The 14,377-nt window shown below is 36.8% G+C and overlaps 6 non-coding genes and 10 pseudogenes across 6 annotated transcripts; all 16 read right to left on the bottom strand.

Moving 5' to 3' along the window:
* Positions 1-587: 587 nt before the first annotated feature.
* LOC145650273 (5S ribosomal RNA) lies at positions 588-706 on the bottom strand (annotated as a pseudogene).
* Positions 707-1,496: 790 nt separating this feature from the next.
* Positions 1,497-1,615, bottom strand: LOC145647381 (5S ribosomal RNA; annotated as a pseudogene).
* A 352-nt stretch (positions 1,616-1,967) lies between these two features.
* Positions 1,968-2,086, bottom strand: LOC145649682 (5S ribosomal RNA). The gene has a single exon (XR_014116612.1). It is a non-coding gene; the product is annotated as a 5S ribosomal RNA (ribosomal RNA).
* A 789-nt stretch (positions 2,087-2,875) lies between these two features.
* On the bottom strand, positions 2,876-2,994 carry LOC145650272 (5S ribosomal RNA; annotated as a pseudogene).
* Positions 2,995-3,784: 790 nt separating this feature from the next.
* Positions 3,785-3,903, bottom strand: LOC145649608 (5S ribosomal RNA; annotated as a pseudogene).
* Positions 3,904-4,693: 790 nt separating this feature from the next.
* LOC145648032 (5S ribosomal RNA) lies at positions 4,694-4,812 on the bottom strand (annotated as a pseudogene).
* Positions 4,813-5,821: 1,009 nt separating this feature from the next.
* Positions 5,822-5,940, bottom strand: LOC145646263 (5S ribosomal RNA). The gene has a single exon (XR_014116150.1). It is a non-coding gene; the product is annotated as a 5S ribosomal RNA (ribosomal RNA).
* Positions 5,941-6,731: 791 nt separating this feature from the next.
* LOC145646251 (5S ribosomal RNA) lies at positions 6,732-6,850 on the bottom strand. Its single transcript, XR_014116147.1, has one exon. It is a non-coding gene; the product is annotated as a 5S ribosomal RNA (ribosomal RNA).
* A 789-nt stretch (positions 6,851-7,639) lies between these two features.
* On the bottom strand, positions 7,640-7,758 carry LOC145649283 (5S ribosomal RNA; annotated as a pseudogene).
* Positions 7,759-8,547: 789 nt separating this feature from the next.
* Positions 8,548-8,666, bottom strand: LOC145647116 (5S ribosomal RNA; annotated as a pseudogene).
* A 789-nt stretch (positions 8,667-9,455) lies between these two features.
* On the bottom strand, positions 9,456-9,574 carry LOC145647292 (5S ribosomal RNA; annotated as a pseudogene).
* A 789-nt stretch (positions 9,575-10,363) lies between these two features.
* Positions 10,364-10,482, bottom strand: LOC145649671 (5S ribosomal RNA). The gene has a single exon (XR_014116611.1). It is a non-coding gene; the product is annotated as a 5S ribosomal RNA (ribosomal RNA).
* Positions 10,483-11,272: 790 nt separating this feature from the next.
* LOC145647114 (5S ribosomal RNA) lies at positions 11,273-11,391 on the bottom strand (annotated as a pseudogene).
* A 901-nt stretch (positions 11,392-12,292) lies between these two features.
* On the bottom strand, positions 12,293-12,411 carry LOC145648311 (5S ribosomal RNA; annotated as a pseudogene).
* Positions 12,412-13,200: 789 nt separating this feature from the next.
* LOC145649659 (5S ribosomal RNA) lies at positions 13,201-13,319 on the bottom strand. Its single transcript, XR_014116610.1, has one exon. It is a non-coding gene; the product is annotated as a 5S ribosomal RNA (ribosomal RNA).
* A 790-nt stretch (positions 13,320-14,109) lies between these two features.
* LOC145649648 (5S ribosomal RNA) lies at positions 14,110-14,228 on the bottom strand. The gene has a single exon (XR_014116609.1). It is a non-coding gene; the product is annotated as a 5S ribosomal RNA (ribosomal RNA).
* Positions 14,229-14,377: the final 149 nt, after the last annotated feature.

Genomic DNA, 14,377 nt, shown 5'->3' with positions numbered 1-14,377 from the left:
CATGTGAGTTGGAGAGTAAATGAAAGTGATGCAAAAAAAACTTACAGCATCTGCTATTCCCAGGTGCTAACAGATAGTTTGAGTTAATTATACACTGCACTTCAAATTTGAACATGATAGCTTGAACATAAATTAAAGGGATGCAATATAATCTTACAGCACCTGCTATTCCCTGGTACTAAAATATTTCTATTTAATCTGTACACTTCACATACAAGCTTGTCAGTTGCAGATTAAAGTAAAGTGATGCAACAAAAACTTACAGCATCTGCTATTCCCAGGTGCTAACAGATAGTTTTTTTAATTAATCACTGCATTTCACATCCTAGCATGTCATCTTGACAGTAAATTAAAGTGATTCAAGAGAAGCTTACAGCATCTCGTAGTCCAAGGTGCTAACAGATAGTTTTTGATGAATCACTGCACTTCACATTCAGGCATGTGAGTTGGAGAGTAAATGAAAGTGATGCAAAAAAAACTTACAGCATCGGCTATTCCCAGGTGCTAACAAATAGATTTTTTTATTAATCACTGCATTTCACATTTGAGCATGTCAGCTTGAAAGTAAATTAAAGTGATGCAAGAAAAGCTTACAGCACCTGGTATTCCTAGGTAGGGTCCCACCTCAATACTATCCAGGCCCAAACTTGCTTAGCTTCCAAGGTCAGATGAGAGTGGGCGTTCTCAAGCTGGTGTGGCCGTAAGCCCTAAACACTTACTCAAATTTCCTAATCATAGCAAATATGATCAAAGACCAATCTGACAATTTTTTTTATTAATCCCTGCACTTGACATTCTAGAATGTTATCTTGAATGTAAATTAAATGATGCAATAAAAGCTTACAACATCTGGTATACGGAGGCACTAACAGACAGTTTTTTGATGAATCACTGCACTTCACATTCAGGCATGTGAGTTGGAGAGTAAATGAAAGTGATGCAAAAAAAACGTACAGCATCTGCTATTCCCAGGTGCTAACAGATAGTTTGAGTTAATTATTCACTGCACTTCAAATTTGAACATGATAGCTTGAACATAAATTAAAGGGATGCAATACAATTTTACAGCACCTGCTATTCCCTGGTACTAAAATATTTCTATTTAATCTGTACACTTCACATACAAGCTTGTCAGTTGCAGATTAAAGTAAAGTGATGCAACAAAAACTTACAGCATCTGCTATTCCCAGGTGCTAACAGATAGTTTTTTTAATTAATCACTGCATTTCACATCCTAGCATGTCATCTTGACAGTAAATTAAAGTGATTCAAGAGAAGCTTACAGCATCTCGTAGTCCAAGGTGCTAACAGATAGTTTTTGATGAATCACTGCACTTCACATTCAGGCATGTGAGTTGGAGAGTAAATGAAAGTGATGCAAAAAAAACTTACAGCATCGGCTATTCCCAGGTGCTAACAGATAGATTTTTTTATTAATCACTGCACTTCACATTTGAGCATGTCAGCTTGAAAGTAAATTAAAGTGATGCAAGAAAAGCTTACAGCACCTGGTATTCCTAGGTAGGGTCCCACCTCAGTACTATCCAGGCCCAAACTTGCTTAGCTTCCAAGGTCAGATGAGATTGGGCATTCTCAAGCTGGTGTGGCCGTAAGCCTTAAACGCTTACTCAAATTGCCTAATCATAGCAAATATGATCAAAGACCAATCTGACAATTTTTTTTATTAATCCCTGCAATTGACATTCTAGAATGTTATCTTGAATGTAAATTAAATGATGCAATAAAAGCTTACAACATCTGGTATACGGAGGCACTAACAGACAGTTTTTTGATGAATCACTGCACTTCACATTCAGGCATGTGAGTTGGAGAGTAAATGAAAGTGATGCAAAAAAAACTTACAGCATCGGCTATTCCCAGGTGCTAACAGATAGTTTTTTTTATTAATCACTGCACTTCACATTTGAGCATGTCAGCTTGAAAGTAAATTAAAGTGATGCAAGAAAAGCTTACAGCACCTGGTATTCCTAGGTAGGGTCCCACCTCAGTACTATCCAGGCCCAAACTTGCTTAGCTTCCAAGGTCAGATGAGATTGGGCGTTCTCAAGCTGGTGTGGCCGTAAGCCTTATACGCTTACTCAAATTGCCTAATCATAGCAAATATGATCAAAGACCAATCTGACAATTTTTTTTATTAATCCCTGCACTTGACATTCTAGAATGTTATCTTGAATGTAAATTAAATGATGCAATAAAAGCTTACAACATCTGGTATACGGAGGCACTAACAGACAGTTTTTTGATGAATCACTGCACTTCACATTCAGGCATGTGAGTTGGAGAGTAAATGAAAGTGATGCAAAAAAAAGTACAGCATCTGCTATTCCCAGGTGCTAACAGATAGTTTGAGTTAATTATTCACTGCACTTCAAATTTGAACATGATAGCTTGAACATAAATTAAAGGGATGCAATACAATCATACAGCACCTGCTATTCCCTGGTACTAAAATATTTCTATTTAATCTGTACACTTCACATACAAGCTTGTCAGTTGCAGATTAAAGTAAAGTGATGCAACAAAAACTTACAGCATCTGCTATTCCCAGGTGCTAACAGATAGTTTTTTTAATTAATCACTGCATTTCACATCCTAGCATGTCATCTTGACAGTAAATTAAAGTGATTCAAGAGAAGCTTACAGCATCTCGTAGTCCAAGGTGCTAACAGATAGTTTTTGATGAATCACTGCACTTCACATTCAGGCATGTGAGTTGGAGAGTAAATGAAAGTGATGCAAAAAAAACTTACAGCATCGGCTATTCCCAGGTGCTAACAAATAGATTTTTTTATTAATCACTGCATTTCACATTTGAGCATGTCAGCTTGAAAGTAAATTAAAGTGATGCAAGAAAAGCTTACAGCACCTGGTATTCCTAGGTAGGGTCCCACCTCAATACTATCCAGGCCCAAACTTGCTTAGCTTCCAAGGTCAGATGAGAGTGGGCGTTCTCAAGCTGGTGTGGCCGTAAGCCCTAAACACTTACTCAAATTTCCTAATCATAGCAAATATGATCAAAGACCAATCTGACAATTTTTTTTATTAATCCCTGCACTTGACATTCTAGAATGTTATCTTGAATGTAAATTAAATGATGCAATAAAAGCTTACAACATCTGGTATACGGAGGCACTAACAGACAGTTTTTTGATGAATCACTGCACTTCACATTCAGGCATGTGAGTTGGAGAGTAAATGAAAGTGATGCAAAAAAAACGTACAGCATCTGCTATTCCCAGGTGCTAACAGATAGTTTGAGTTAATTATTCACTGCACTTCAAATTTGAACATGATAGCTTGAACATAAATTAAAGGGATGCAATACAATCTTACAGCACCTGCTATTCCCTGGTACTAAAATATTTCTATTTAATCTGTACACTTCACATACAAGCTTGTCAGTTGCAGATTAAAGTAAAGTGATGCAACAAAAACTTACAGCATCTGCTATTCCCAGGTGCTAACAGATAGTTTTTTTAATTAATCACTGCATTTCACATCCTAGCATGTCATCTTGACAGTAAATTAAAGTGATTCAAGAGAAGCTTACAGCATCTCGTAGTCCAAGGTGCTAACAGATAGTTTTTGATGAATCACTGCACTTCACATTCAGGCATGTGAGTTGGAGAGTAAATGAAAGTGATGCAAAAAAAACTTACAGCATCGGCTATTCCCAGGTGCTAACAGATAGATTTTTTTATTAATCACTGCACTTCACATTTGAGCATGTCAGCTTGAAAGTAAATTAAAGTGATGCAAGAAAAACTTACAGCACCTGGTATTCCTAGGTAGGGTCCCACCTCAATACTATCCAGGCCCAAACTTGCTTAGCTTCCAAGGTCAGATGTGATTGGGCGTTCTCAAGCTGGTGTGGCCGTAAGCCTTAAACACTTACTCAAATTTCCTAATCATAGCAAATATGATCAAAGACCAATCTGACAATTTTTTTTATTAATCCCTGCACTTGACATTCTAGAATGTTATCTTGAATGTAAATTAAATGATGCAATAAAAGCTTACAACATCTGGTATACGGAGGCACTAACAGACAGTTTTTTGATGAATCACTGCACTTCACATTCAGGCATGTGAGTTGGAGAGTAAATGAAAGTGATGCAAAAAAAACGTACAGCATCTGCTATTCCCAGGTGCTAACAGATAGTTTGAGTTAATTATTCACTGCACTTCAAATTTGAACATGATAGCTTGAACATAAATTAAAGGGATGCAATACAATCTTACAGCACCTGCTATTCCCTGGTACTAAAATATTTCTATTTAATCTGTACACTTCACATACAAGCTTGTCAGTTGCAGATTAAAGTAAAGTGATGCAACAAAAACTTACAGCATCTGCTATTCCCAGGTGCTAACAGATAGTTTTTTTAATTAATCACTGCATTTCACATCCTAGCATGTCATCTTGACAGTAAATTAAAGTGATTCAAGAGAAGCTTACAGCATCTCGTAGTCCAAGGTGCTAACAGATAGTTTTTGATGAATCACTGCACTTCACATTCAGGCATGTGAGTTGGAGAGTAAATGAAAGTGATGCAAAAAAAACTTACAGCATCGGCTATTCCCAGGTGCTAACAGATAGATTTTTTTATTAATCACTGCACTTCACATTTGAGCATGTCAGCTTGAAAGTAAATTAAAGTGATGCAAGAAAAGCTTACAGCACCTGGTATTCCTAGGTAGGGTCCCACCTCAATACTATCCAGGCCCAAACTTGCTTAGCTTCCAAGGTCAGATGAGATTGGGCGTTCTCAAGCTGGTGTGGCCGTAAGCCTTAAGCACTTACTCAAATTTCCTAATCATAGCAAATATGATCAAAGACCAATCTGACAATTTTTTTTATTAATCCCTGCACTTGACATTCTAGAATGTTATCTTGAATGTAAATTAAATGATGCAATAAAAGCTTACAACATCTGGTATACGGAGGCACTAACAGACAGTTTTTTGATGAATCACTGCACTTCACATTCAGGCATGTGAGTTGGAGAGTAAATGAAAGTGATGCAAAAAAAACGTACAGCATCTGCTATTCCCAGGTCCTAACAGATAGTTTGAGTTAATTATTCACTGCACTTCAAATTTGAACATGATAGCTTGAACATAAATTAAAGGGATGCAATACAATCTTACAGCACCTGCTATTCCCTGGTACTAAAATATTTCTATTTAATCTGTACACTTCACATACAAGCTTGTCAGTTGCAGATTAAAGTAAAGTGATGCAACAAAAACTTACAGCATCTGCTATTCCCAGGTGCTAACAGATAGTTTGAGTTAATTATTCACTGCACTTCAAATTTGAACATGATAGCTTGAACATAAATTAAAGGGATGCAATACAATCTTACAGCACCTGCTATTCCCTGGTACTAAAATATTTCTATTTAATCTGTACACTTCACATACAAGCTTGTCAGTTGCAGATTAAAGTAAAGTGATGCAACAAAAACTTACAGCATCTGCTATTCCCAGGTGCTAACAGATAGTTTTTTTAATTAATCACTGCATTTCACATCCTAGCATGTCATCTTGACAGTAAATTAAAGTGATTCAAGAGAAGCTTACAGCATCTCGTAGTCCAAGGTGCTAACAGATAGTTTTTGATGAATCACTGCACTTCACATTCAGGCATGTGAGTTGGAGAGTAAATGAAAGTGATGCAAAAAAAAACTTACAGCATCTGCTATTCCCAGGTGCTAACAGACAGTTTTTTTTATTAATCACTGCACTTCACATTTGAGCATGTCAGCTTGAAAGTAAATTAAAGTGATGCAAGAAAAGCTTACAGCACCTGGTATTCCTAGGTAGAGTCCCACCTCAGTACTATCCAGGCCCAAACTTGCTTAGCTTCCAAGGTCAGATGAGATTGGGCGTTCTCAAGCTGGTGTGGCCGTAAGCCTTAAACACTTACTCAAATTGCCTAATCATAGCAAATATGATCAAAGACCAATCTGACAATTTTTTTTATTAATCCCTGCACTTGACATTCTAGAATGTTGTCTTGAATGTAAATTAAATGATGCAATAAAAGCTTACAACATCTGGTATACGGAGGCACTAGCAGACAGTTTTTTGATGAATCACTGCACTTCACATTCAGGCATGTGAGTTGGAGAGTAAATGAAAGTGATGCAAAAAAAAGTACAGCATCTGCTATTCCCAGGTGCTAACAGATAGTTTGAGTTAATTATTCACTGCACTTCAAATTTGAACATGATAGCTTGAACATAAATTAAAGGGATGCAATACAATCTTACAGCACCTGCTATTCCCTGGTACTAAAATATTTCTATTTAATCTGTACACTTCACATACAAGCTTGTCAGTTGCAGATTAAAGTAAAGTGATGCAACAAAAACTTACAGCATCTGCTATTCCCAGGTGCTAACAGATAGTTTTTTTAATTAATCACTGCATTTCACATCCTAGCATGTCATCTTGACAGTAAATTAAAGTGATTCAAGAGAAGCTTACAGCATCTCGTAGTCCAAGGTGCTAACAGATAGTTTTTGATGAATCACTGCACTTCACATTCAGGCATGTGAGTTGGAGAGTAAATGAAAGTGATGCAAAAAAAAAACTTACAGCATCTGCTATTCCCAGGTGCTAACATACAGTTTTTTTTATTAATCACTGCACTTCACATTTGAGCATGTCAGCTTGAAAGTAAATTAAAGTGATGCAAGAAAAGCTTACAGCACCTGGTATTCCTAGGTAGAGTCCCACCTCAGTACTATCCAGGCCCAAACTTGCTTAGCTTCCAAGGTCAGATGAGATTGGGCGTTCTCAAGCTGGTGTGGCCGTAAGCCTTAAACACTTACTCAAATTGCCTAATCATAGCAAATATGATCAAAGACCAATCTGACAATTTTTTTTATTAATCCCTGCACTTGACATTCTAGAATGTTATCTTGAATGTAAATTAAATGATGCAATAAAAGCTTACAACATCTGGTATACGGAGGCACTAACAGACAGTTTTTTGATGAATCACTGCACTTCACATTCAGGCATGTGAGTTGGAGAGTAAATGAAAGTGATGCAAAAAAAAGTACAGCATCTGCTATTCCCAGGTGCTAACAGATAGTTTGAGTTAATTATTCACTGCACTTCAAATTTGAACATGATAGCTTGAACATAAATTAAAGGGATGCAATACAATCTTACAGCACCTGCTATTCCCTGGTACTAAAATATTTCTATTTAATCTGTACACTTCACATACAAGCTTGTCAGTTGCAGATTAAAGTAAAGTGATGCAACAAAAACTTACAGCATCTGCTATTCCCAGGTGCTAACAGATAGTTTTTTTAATTAATCACTGCATTTCACATCCTAGCATGTCATCTTGACAGTAAATTAAAGTGATTCAAGAGAAGCTTACAGCATCTCGTAGTCCAAGGTGCTAACAGATAGTTTTTGATGAATCAAAGCACTTCACATTCAGGCATGTGAGCTGGAGAGTAAATGAAAGTGATGCAAAAAAAACTTACAGCATCGGCTATTCCCAGGTGCTAACAGATAGTTTTTTTTATTAATCACTGCACTTCACATTTGAGCATGTCAGCTTGAAAGTAAATTAAAGTGATGCAAGAAAAGCTTACAGCACCTGGTATTCCTAGGTAGAGTCCCACCTCAGTACTATCCAGGCCCAAACTTGCTTAGCTTCCAAGGTCAGATGATATTGGGCGTTCTCAAGCTGGTGTGGCCGTAAGCCTTAAGCACTTACTCAAATTGCCTAATCATAGCAAATATGATCAAAGACCAATCTGACAATTTTTTTTATTAATCCCTGCACTTGACATTCTAGAATGTTATCTTGAATGTAAATTAAATGATGCAATAAAAGCTTACAACATCTGGTATACGGAGGCACTAACAGACAGTTTTTTGATGAATCACTGCACTTCACATTCAGGCATGTGAGTTGGAGAGTAAATGAAAGTGATGCAAAAAAAAGTACAGCATCTGCTATTCCCAGGTGCTAACAGATAGTTTGAGTTAATTATTCACTGCACTTCAAATTTGAACATGATAGCTTGAACATAAATTAAAGGGATGCAATACAATCTTACAGCACCTGCTATTCCCTGGTACTAAAATATTTCTATTTAATCTGTACACTTCACATACAAGCTTGTCAGTTGCAGATTAAAGTAAAGTGATGCAACAAAAACTTACAGCATCTGCTATTCCCAGGTGCTAACAGATAGTTTTTTTAATTAATCACTGCATTTCACATCCTAGCATGTCATCTTGACAGTAAATTAAAGTGATTCAAGAGAAGCTTACAGCATCTCGTAGTCCAAGGTGCTAACAGATAGTTTTTGATGAATCACTGCACTTCACATTCAGGCATGTGAGTTGGAGAGTAAATGAAAGTGATGCAAAAAAAACTTACAGCATCGGCTATTCCCAGGTGCTAACAGATAGTTTTTTTTATTAATCACTGCACTTCACATTTGAGCATGTCAGCTTGAAAGTAAATTAAAGTGATGCAAGAAAAGCTTACAGCACCTGGTATTCCTAGGTAGGGTCCCACCTCAGTACTATCCAGGCCCAAACTTGCTTAGCTTCCAAGGTCAGATGAGATTGGGCGTTCTCAAGCTGGTGTGGCCATAAGCCTTAAACACTTACTCAAATTTCCTAATCATAGCAAATATGATCAAAGACCAATCTGACAATTTTTTTTATTAATCCCTGCACTTGACATTCTAGAATGTTATCTTGAATGTAAATTAAATGATGCAATAAAAGCTTACAACATCTGGTATACGGAGGCACTAACAGACAGTTTTTTGATGAATCACTGCACTTCACATTCAGGCATGTGAGTTGGAGAGTAAATGAAAGTGATGCAAAAAAAAGTACAGCATCTGCTATTCCCAGGTGCTAACAGATAGTTTGAGTTAATTATTCACTGCACTTCAAATTTGAACATGATAGCTTGAACATAAATTAAAGGGATGCAATACAATCTTACAGCACCTGCTATTCCCTGGTACTAAAATATTTCTATTTAATCTGTACACTTCACATACAAGCTTGTCAGTTGCAGATTAAAGTAAAGTGATGCAACAAAAACTTACAGCATCTGCTATTCCCAGGTGCTAACAGATAGTTTTTTTAATTAATCACTGCATTTCACATCCTAGCATGTCATCTTGACAGTAAATTAAAGTGATTCAAGAGAAGCTTACAGCATCTCGTAGTCCAAGGTGCTAACAGATAGTTTTTGATGAATCACTGCACTTCACATTCAGGCATGTGAGTTGGAGAGTAAATGAAAGTGATGCAAAAAAAACTTACAGCATCGGCTATTCCCAGGTGCTAACAGATAGTTTTTTTTATTAATCACTGCACTTCACATTTGAGCATGTCAGCTTGAAAGTAAATTAAAGTGATGCAAGAAAAGCTTACAGCACCTGGTATTCCTAGGTAGGGTCCCACCTCAGTACTAGCCAGGCCCAAACTTGCTTAGCTTCCAAGGTCAGATGAGATTGGGCGTTCTCAAGCTGGTGTGGCCATAAGCCTTAAACACTTACTCAAATTTCCTAATCATAGCAAATATGATCAAAGACCAATCTGACAATTTTTTTTATTAATCCCTGCACTTGACATTCTAGAATGTTATCTTGAATGTAAATTAAATGATGCAATAAAAGCTTACAACATCTGGTATACGGAGGCACTAACAGACAGTTTTTTGATGAATCACTGCACTTCACATTCAGGCATGTGAGTTGGAGAGTAAATGAAAGTGATGCAAAAAAAAGTACAGCATCTGCTATTCCCAGGTGCTAACAGATAGTTTGAGTTAATTATTCACTGCACTTCAAATTTGAACATGATAGCTTGAACATAAATTAAAGGGATGCAATACAATCTTACAGCACCTGCTATTCCCTGGTACTAAAATATTTCTATTTAATCTGTACACTTCACATACAAGCTTGTCAGTTGCAGATTAAAGTAAAGTGATGCAACAAAAACTTACAGCATCTGCTATTCCCAGGTGCTAACAGATAGTTTTTTTAATTAATCACTGCATTTCACATCCTAGCATGTCATCTTGACAGTAAATTAAAGTGATTCAAGAGAAGCTTACAGCATCTCGTAGTCCAAGGTGCTAACAGATAGTTTTTGATGAATCACTGCACTTCACATTCAGGCATGTGAGTTGGAGAGTAAATGAAAGTGATGCAAAAAAAACTTACAGCATCGGCTATTCCCAGGTGCTAACAGATAGTTTTTTTTATTAATCACTGCACTTCACATTTCAGCATGTCAGCTTGAAAGTAAATTAAAGTGATGCAAGAAAAGCTTACAGCACCTGGTATTCCTAGGTAGGGTCCCACCTCAGTACTATCCAGGCCCAAACTTGCTTAGCTTCCAAGGTCAGATGAGATTGGGCGTTCTCAAGCTGGTGTGGCCGTAAGCCTTAAACACTTACTCAAATTTCCTAATCATAGCAAATATGATCAAAGACCAATCTGACAATTTTTTTTTATTAATCCCTGCACTTGACATTCTAGAATGTTATCTTGAATGTAAATTAAATGATGCAATAAAAGCTTACAACATCTGGTATACGGAGGCACTAACAGACAGTTTTTTGATGAATCACTGCACTTCACATTCAGGCATGTGAGTTGGAGAGTAAATGAAAGTGATGCAAAAAAAAGTACAGCATCTGCTATTCCCAGGTGCTAGCAGATAGTTTGAGTTAATTATTCACTGCACTTCAAATTTGAACATGATAGCTTGAACATAAATTAAAGGGATGCAATACAATCTTACAGCACCTGCTATTCCCTGGTACTAAAATATTTCTATTTAATCTGTACACTTCACATACAAGCTTGTCAGTTGCAGATTAAAGTAAAGTGATGCAACAAAAACTTACAGCATCTGCTATTCCCAGGTGCTAACAGATAGTTTTTTTAATTAATCACTGCATTTCACATCCTAGCATGTCATCTTGACAGTAAATTAAAGTGATTCAAGAGAAGCTTACAGCATCTCGTAGTCCAAGGTGCTAACAGATAGTTTTTGATGAATCACTGCACTTCACATTCAGGCATGTGAGTTGGAGAGTAAATGAAAGTGATGCAAAAAAAACTTACAGCATCGGCTATTCCCAGGTGCTAACAGATAGTTTTTTTTATTAATCACTGCACTTCACATTTGAGCATGTCAGCTTGAAAGTAAATTAAAGTGATGCAAGAAAAGCTTACAGCACCTGGTATTCCTAGGTAGGGTCCCACCTCAGTACTATCCAGGCCCAAACTTGCTTAGCTTCCAAGGTCAGATGAGATTGGGCGTTCTCAAGCTGGTGTGGCCATAAGCCTTAAACACTTACTCAAATTTCCTAATCATAGCAAATATGATCAAAGACCAATCTGACAATTTTTTTTATTAATCCCTGCACTTGACATTCTAGAATGTTATCTTGAATGTAAATTAAATGATGCAATAAAAGCTTACAACATCTGGTATACGGAGGCACTAACAGACAGTTTTTTGATGAATCACTGCACTTCACATTCAGGCATGTGAGTTGGAGAGTAAATGAAAGTGATGCAAAAAAAACGTACAGCATCTGCTATTCCCAGGTGCTAACAGATAGTTTGAGTTAATTATTCACTGCACTTCAAATTTGAACATGATAGCTTGAACATAAATTAAAGGGATGCAATACAATCTTACAGCACCTGCTATTCCCTGGTACTAAAATATTTCTATTTAATCTGTACACTTCACATACAAGCTTGTCAGTTGCAGATTAAAGTAAAGTGATGCAACAAAAACTTACAGCATCTGCTATTCCCAGGTGCTAACAGATAGTTTTTTTAATTAATCACTGCATTTCACATCCTAGCATGTCATCTTGACAGTAAATTAAAGTGATTCAAGAGAAGCTTACAGCATCTCGTAGTCCAAGGTGCTAACAGATAGTTTTTGATGAATCACTGCACTTCACATTCAGGCATGTGAGTTGGAGAGTAAATGAAAGTGATGCAAAAAAAACTTACAGCATCTGCTATTCCCAGGTGCTAACAGATAGTTTTTTTAATTAATCACTGCATTTCACATCCTAGCATGTCATCTTGACAGTAAATTAAAGTGATTCAAGAGAAGCTTACAGCATCTCGTAGTCCAAGGTGCTAACAGATAGTTTTTTTTATTAATCACTGCACTTCACATTTGAGCATGTCAGCTTGAAAGTAAATTAAAGTGATGCAAGAAAAGCTTACAGCACCTGGTATTCCTAGGTAGGGTCCCACCTCAGTACTATCCAGGCCCAAACTTGCTTAGCTTCCAAGGTCAGATGAGATTGAGCGTTCTCAAGCTGGTGTGGCCATAAGCCTTAAACACTTACTCAAATTTCCTAATCATAGCAAATATGATCAAAGACCAATCTGACAATTTTTTTTATTAATCCCTGCACTTGACATTCTAGAATGTTATCTTGAATGTAAATTAAATGATGCAATAAAAGCTTACAACATCTGGTATACGGAGGCACTAACAGACAGTTTTTTGATGAATCACTGCACTTCACATTCAGGCATGTGAGTTGGAGAGTAAATGAAAGTGATGCAAAAAAAAGTACAGCATCTGCTATTCCCAGGTGCTAACAGATAGTTTGAGTTAATTATTCACTGCACTTCAAATTTGAACATGATAGCTTGAACATAAATTAAAGGGATGCAATACAATCTTACAGCACCTGCTATTCCCTGGTACTAAAATATTTCTATTTAATCTGTACACTTCACATACAAGCTTGTCAGTTGCAGATTAAAGTAAAGTGATGCAACAAAAACTTACAGCATCTGCTATTCCCAGGTGCTAACAGATAGTTTTTTTAATTAATCACTGCATTTCACATCCTAGCATGTCATCTTGACAGTAAATTAAAGTGATTCAAGAGAAGCTTACAGCATCTCGTAGTCCAAGGTGCTAACAGATAGTTTTTGATGAATCACTGCACTTCACATTCAGGCATGTGAGTTGGAGAGTAAATGAAAGTGATGCAAAAAAAACTTACAGCATCGGCTATTCCCAGGTGCTAACAGATAGTTTTTTTTATTAATCACTGCACTTCACATTTCAGCATGTCAGCTTGAAAGTAAATTAAAGTGATGCAAGAAAAGCTTACAGCACCTGGTATTCCTAGGTAGGGTCCCACCTCAGTACTATCCAGGCCCAAACTTGCTTAGCTTCCAAGGTCAGATGAGATTGGGCGTTCTCAAGCTGGTGTGGCCGTAAGCCTTAAACACTTACTCAAATTTCCTAATCATAGCAAATATGATCAAAGACCAATCTGACAATTTTTTTTTATTAATCCCTGCACTTGACATTCTAGAATGTTATCTTGAATGTAAATTAAATGATGCAATAAAAGCTTACAACATCTGGTATACGGAGGCACTAACAGACAGTTTTTTGATGAATCACTGCACTTCACATTCAGGCATGTGAGTTGGAGAGTAAATGAAAGTGATGCAAAAAAAAGTACAGCATCTGCTATTCCCAGGTGCTAACAGATAGTTTGAGTTAATTATTCACTGCACTTCAAATTTGAACATGATAGCTTGAACATAAATTAAAGGGATGCAATACAATCTTACAGCACCTGCTATTCCCTGGTACTAAAATATTTCTATTTAATCTGTACACTTCACATACAAGCTTGTCAGTTGCAGATTAAAGTAAAGTGATGCAACAAAAACTTACAGCATCTGCTATTCCCAGGTGCTAACAGATAGTTTTTTTAATTAATCACTGCATTTCACATCCTAGCATGTCATCTTGACAGTAAATTAAAGTGATTCAAGAGAAGCTTACAGCATCTCGTAGTCCAAGGTGCTAACAGATAGTTTTTGATGAATCACTGCACTTCACATTCAGGCATGTGAGTTGGAGAGTAAATGAAAGTGATGCAAAAAAAACTTACAGCATCGGCTATTCCCAGGTGCTAACAGATAGTTTTTTTTATTAATCACTGCACTTCACATTTCAGCATGTCAGCTTGAAAGTAAATTAAAGTGATGCAAGAAAAGCTTACAGCACCTGGTATTCCTAGGTAGGGTCCCACCTCAGTACTATCCAGGCCCAAACTTGCTTAGCTTCCAAGGTCAGATGAGATTGGGCGTTCTCAAGCTGGTGTGGCCGTAAGCCTTAAACACTTACTCAAATTTCCTAATCATAGCAAATATGATCAAAGACCAATCTGACAATTTTTTTTTATTAATCCCTGCACTTGACATTCTAGAATGTTATCTTGAATGTAAATTAAATGATGCAATAAAAGCTTACAACATCTGGT

The sequence above is a fragment of the Electrophorus electricus genome, chromosome 13, assembly GCF_041902795.1.
Source record: "Electrophorus electricus isolate QZ-2024a chromosome 13, ASM4190279v1, whole genome shotgun sequence".
Lineage (NCBI taxonomy): Eukaryota > Metazoa > Chordata > Actinopteri > Gymnotiformes > Gymnotidae > Electrophorus > Electrophorus electricus.
The sequence above is the reverse complement of the archived record's forward strand: the minus strand, read 5'-3'. Positions and strand labels throughout refer to the sequence as shown.